The sequence below is a fragment of the Haliaeetus leucocephalus genome, unplaced genomic scaffold, assembly GCF_000737465.1.
Source record: "Haliaeetus leucocephalus isolate CR32 unplaced genomic scaffold, Haliaeetus_leucocephalus-4.0 Scaffold173, whole genome shotgun sequence".
NCBI classification, from domain to species: domain Eukaryota; kingdom Metazoa; phylum Chordata; class Aves; order Accipitriformes; family Accipitridae; genus Haliaeetus; species Haliaeetus leucocephalus.
In genome coordinates, this window is record NW_010972609.1 from 2,688,549 (window position 1) to 2,693,393 (window position 4,845).

General features: G+C 51.0%; 1 protein-coding gene across 1 annotated transcript in view; it reads left to right on the forward strand.

Annotated features, from left to right (window-relative positions):
- The first annotated feature begins 3,696 nt into the window (after window positions 1-3,696).
- Window positions 3,697-4,845, forward strand: part of SLC6A5 (solute carrier family 6 (neurotransmitter transporter), member 5) — a 30,161-nt gene continuing 29,012 nt past the window's right edge. Inside the window, exon 1 of the mRNA XM_010563707.1 lies at window positions 3,697-3,876. The gene's annotated coding sequence lies outside the window, so the exon portion shown is untranslated. The remainder of the gene's footprint in view (window positions 3,877-4,845) is intronic.

The window sequence follows — 4,845 nt, forward strand, 5'->3', positions numbered from 1 at the left end:
GTTCGTGCCTTTAGAGGCATTAATGTAACCTGAAGGGCAGCATAACTGAGCTAACGACCCTGCTCCCTCGCCCGGTTCCCAGCAGATTGTTCTGCGGCTGGAGGATGCCTTGAGAAGGAAACAGGGCAAAATACCACTGATTTCTCCCCCTCCCCAATAAAACTAGCTTCTGTGTGTGCCCCTCGATTTCTGAACAGACGGAGGGAGAGTACATGGTAGAAGAGAGGCAGAAGAGCGTGTTGGAAGAGAGGAACTTAATACGCTCTACACGGACAGTGGGTATGAAAGCGTGTATGTGCAAAAAAAATACCTGTATGTGCGTATTATATACCTATAGTATAGGTAGGCCCCCATCCTTGAACATGTTCGAAGCAACAGCATAAAAAGTTAACCATAACTGTGTTATAAACGTGCTCTGCTGTCAGGCAAAAGCATTTTTCAGTTGGGAGACGGGGTGAGCTTTTCTGCAAAAAACCGATTTCCAATGTTCTGCTTTGCTGGCCCCAATCTCCTTGGCTTTCGTGGTGCTTTTAAATACCTCTTGCAGGTGAATTTCTGCTTACATCCGCAATGACCGGGTGTAATGGAAAGGAGTTGGGCTGAATTCTAGCGGAGATGGGCAACCTCCGCAGCTCCACCCGCACCCCGAGCCGCAGCCTGGCGCTGCGGGCAGCTGCCTGCAGTGGAACAAAGCTCTTCGGTCCCACTGATGGGGACTCGCAGCTCCTGCCGGGCAGCCGGAGGCTTTGCAGAATTGTCTGGGCTACTGCGATTTTTTTGATTTACTGTGCCCGCTGAACCAAACGTTAGTAACCCGTAAAATCAAGGACGTGCAAGAATTGCATGTGGCGCTGGGGAGTTTAGCCCCCTCCTCTCCTCCCCTCCCCCGAATAGGCGCACGCTTCACGTTGCTTACGCTAAAATACAAAATACTCCCAGGCGAAGCTGACGCTAGCAGAGGGTATGCGGAGGAACAGCATCTCTGACGCTGAAACAACTGGGAAGGTTGCTTAGGGAGCATCCCGATTTGCCAATACGCTTTTATTTTTGTCGGTGTGAACAAAGTTGCCTTGTGAGAAGCAGACCTTTGAGAAAGCCCCTCAAATAGCAGCTAACACGAGAGGTGATTACGGGTGAATTGCAAAATCGTTTCTGGGTTAAAGTCTGACTTTTAATGATGAGTAATTCCCCCTCTTACCACCCCAATTCTCAAAAATAAATGCTTTAATGGGTGGGGGAAGAACGCCGACAACCTGACTGCGGTTGCCATCACCTTTGCTCCCACTTAAACGTTCTTAAGATAGTTTTGATGAAAGAGAAGATTGCTTTATTGGGTGTATCGTTTTAATTTAATTAGGGCTCAGGTCCGTTCCCCCCCGGATGCACAGTAAAAATAGACGATATAGTGTTGTCTGGCGCAACGAGAACAAGGAAGACACAATTAAAATAACACGTTTGTGTACTTTATACACAGTCAGCTTCTCTGTGTGTGTGTAGGTATGTCGATATATATAAAAAAAATGTCATTTCTACCTATATATAAACTATTGTAACGTCTGATACAACCGTGAACTGCAGAAATGCAGGGGGAAAAAAGGGGGGAGATGAATCACACGCTACAATAAGAGGGAGGGGGGAGAGAGGTAGAAATGGAAGGTTTCTCCCCATCTCCCTCTTGCTTTGGGTGCAGTAGTACGTGTTTCTCACATGTTCCCTCTAATTACCAGTAAGAAAGTTCTTCCGTGCTCTTGCTGGATTTGGTTTAGTAATCAGCCCCCATATGAGTCACACGGAACACGCAATCCCACTGCCGCGTGAGTGACAGCTAGCCGGCGCTCTGGCTTCTTGTTGTCCCTTTAAAATCTGAAACCAAGGGTAATGATTTATCAAACTCTTATTATCAAGAAAATGTCAAACGAAGGGCACCTTGCTATGCACTGACGCAAACCCAGTCTTTCCCAAGGAAGTATAGAAAGCTTTGCTCTCGACTGGGCAAAATCCAGTCTGTCAATTGCCTGTACCGCTGTTTTTACCTCTACCGAGTCAATCCGTGGCTATTTAAGACATGGTAAGTGCTCCATTTCTTTTCGTTGCTCTCGACAAGGGCTGAAGGGGAGGGTTCTCCGTTAAATTTGGGGGTCGGACCCCCCTCGTGCTCGCGTCGGTTCTCTCCGTCGGTGCCGGAGGGGGAGCTGTCCGCGGTGCTGACGGCGCTGTCCGCGGTGCTGACGGCGCTGTCCGCGGTGCTGACGGCGCTGCCCGCGGTGCTGACGGCGGGGCTGCCCGCGGAGCGGGGTAGGGCTGCCGCCGGGGAAGGGGCGGGGGGGGCGGGAGAAACGGTGGTACCCCGAAGAGCAGCCGGATAGTGACCGAGTCCTTGCAGATCTTATCCCTCATGCCGGGAGATGGGATTAAGACGAAGCGAAAACTTGCAACGGAAACGGTGACGGGTAGTTTCGCGAAACCTTCTTCTGAAGAGAAGGTGTATTTTTAAAGCTAGCGTTAAACAGGTGGAAAAGGTAGGGTTTGTCTGCGGGTTGTTTAAGGTACAAAAAGAAGACGCATTTTAAATGATAATTTTAAACTGGAGGGTAGGGCGGGGGGGAGGTGGTGGTGTGTGTGGGGTGCGGGAGTGTCGTCAGTAATCTGTTTAATAAATAGGGAATGCTTAAAAACATCTTTAGACACGTGTGAGTTGAAAACGTAAGAAAAAGAATAGGGAAAGCTAGCCGTTATTGGCATTAATTCCGCTGTGGTGGCGTGGTTAGGTTTGCGTTTCACTGTCTCGCTGTCAGGTTTTGAAGGGTGGCAGCCAGCTCACCAGCACTATTTCGCTTGTTTTTTAACATCTCCGGCTGCCTACAGGGCAGCTTGTCTATTGCCTATATATATTAAAAAAAAAAAAAAAAGAGCTGATGTGCATTGTTGAATGACAGAAAGGAAATGGGGCGTAAAATTAAAGAATCTTTCTACACTGGTGATAGGGAAGGGAGCATCCTACAGTCGTGATGTGAAATCTAACGAGGTCTGGCGGTGCAGTGCTGTAGAAGCACTTATTTAAACTCGAATTACGGATTTGCAGATGCTGGTGTGGTTTTTTGTTTGTTTGTTTGTTTTGAGTTTTTTGTGTACCTTGCTGTTTTCTCCCCCAGAATATTAATGTTGAATGAGAGGGCAAGCAGGCGAGCTGGGGCACCTCGAAATTCTGCAACACTTTTGTATCCAGATTTTCTAGCACACGCCTTTTGTGCACGAGGAAAGAAATTTGTAGAACCTCTGCAGTCCCAGCATTTTTTTTTTCTTTTGGTAAAATATGTGACATTCTCATTTTAGGATTACACCAGTCAAAGGGATATGAGCAAACAGGTTGTGAACAGTTCTGAAACCGTTACTCCTGGACCCAGTGAAGGTACGGGAGTTGTAGGAATCAGCCCCGAAAATGAGCCGCAGAATGCCCCATCGCAAGCCCCTGCTGCGATGGCCAGGCTTCCCCGATCGCTTTCTAACGACAACAAAACACTTTCCTCCGAAGAAGCTAAACCAAATGATTTTGAGAGGACCAAAGTTGGGATCTGCAAGCTCAGCAGCACCCCGGTGCAAGCCAACTCCACCCTCCGGAGGGAATCTGTGGAAACCTTTCTGTGCAAGCATACTCCTGGGGCAGGGGCTGCTGGGCAAGCTGCTATCCCTCACTGCAAAATTCCCGCTTTGCAAAGCACAGATGGAGACGCTAATCTAAACCTTGGTAAGAGCACACTGGAGCAAAACAACGCCAAAGGCGCCTGGGTGACCTTGAGCCAGAGTACCGTGGTACTGGGCACAGATGGGAACACTTCTGTTCTTCCTGGCAGAGTGGAGGGGGTAAGTTGGCTCCTTGTAGGGTTTCTTTCTCCTGCCTTCAACTTATGGGAGCGAGAGGTCTTTGCCACTCATTGCCGATTTGGGGCCGAAGCTCTAAAATCGGGTCCAAATCAGCTGGGGCTGGGGCTGGGGCTGGGGCTGTACTGCAGGGAGGGGAGGCAGGGTCTTAGATAAAGTGCTGTACTGCTGGTGAGTCCTAATAACGTAATATTGGTATAAATGACAATCAATAGTTCCCGGCTAATTCCATAGTGTTCGCTGAGCCTTGCCTGTCAGTATAACCCGGTTCTGGCCCGCGGTACGCGTGAGCGTACACCAGTTATGCCTCCCTGCACGAGGCCAACTCCTGTCCCCAGCACCAGATGCGAAAGGATGCCTTGCTCTTCCCCTCCTCAGGCTTGGCCGGCTGCTCAAGCCCCTGGCAGCTGAATGCTTTCGAGCCTGTAACCAAAAATAAGGCGAAATCAATCAACCCAACCCCACAAGACATCAAATCCTCCCAAACCCTGGCCCTGCGCCCCGGGAGGGGTTTGCCGTTAGTGGGGTGTGCGGCCGGGAAGGTGTCGCCCCCCCACCCCGGCACTCTCCCTGCCCTCCCGCGTACCTGGGTTTAGCCTGAAAGGAGGGGAGGGGGGCAAGTTCATTCCATAAAAGTGGTTTTTTTACATCGTTTGCGTGCGCCGGGGAAAAGGCCTGGGCCCCTGCGGGCTTTGCGGGGGACCGGCGGTCAGTCCTTACCCATCCAAGGGTACTGAGGGCTCCGCTCCCCAACGAAAGAGGGCGATGGGGCCTCCCGCGCACCGGGGAATTAGGAGCCACGCGACCCCCCCGCTCCCCCCCCGAGGCCCTGTGTAGATTCTAGCACGGGAGATGCGCATTGCAGTGGCTGGAGTCTCCGGGAAGGGAGCCGTCGAGCCAAGCCCTGTGCATTTCACCCCCGGGGGGAGCAAGCAGGCCGAGGGTGCCCGGGCAGTGGGGACTGAC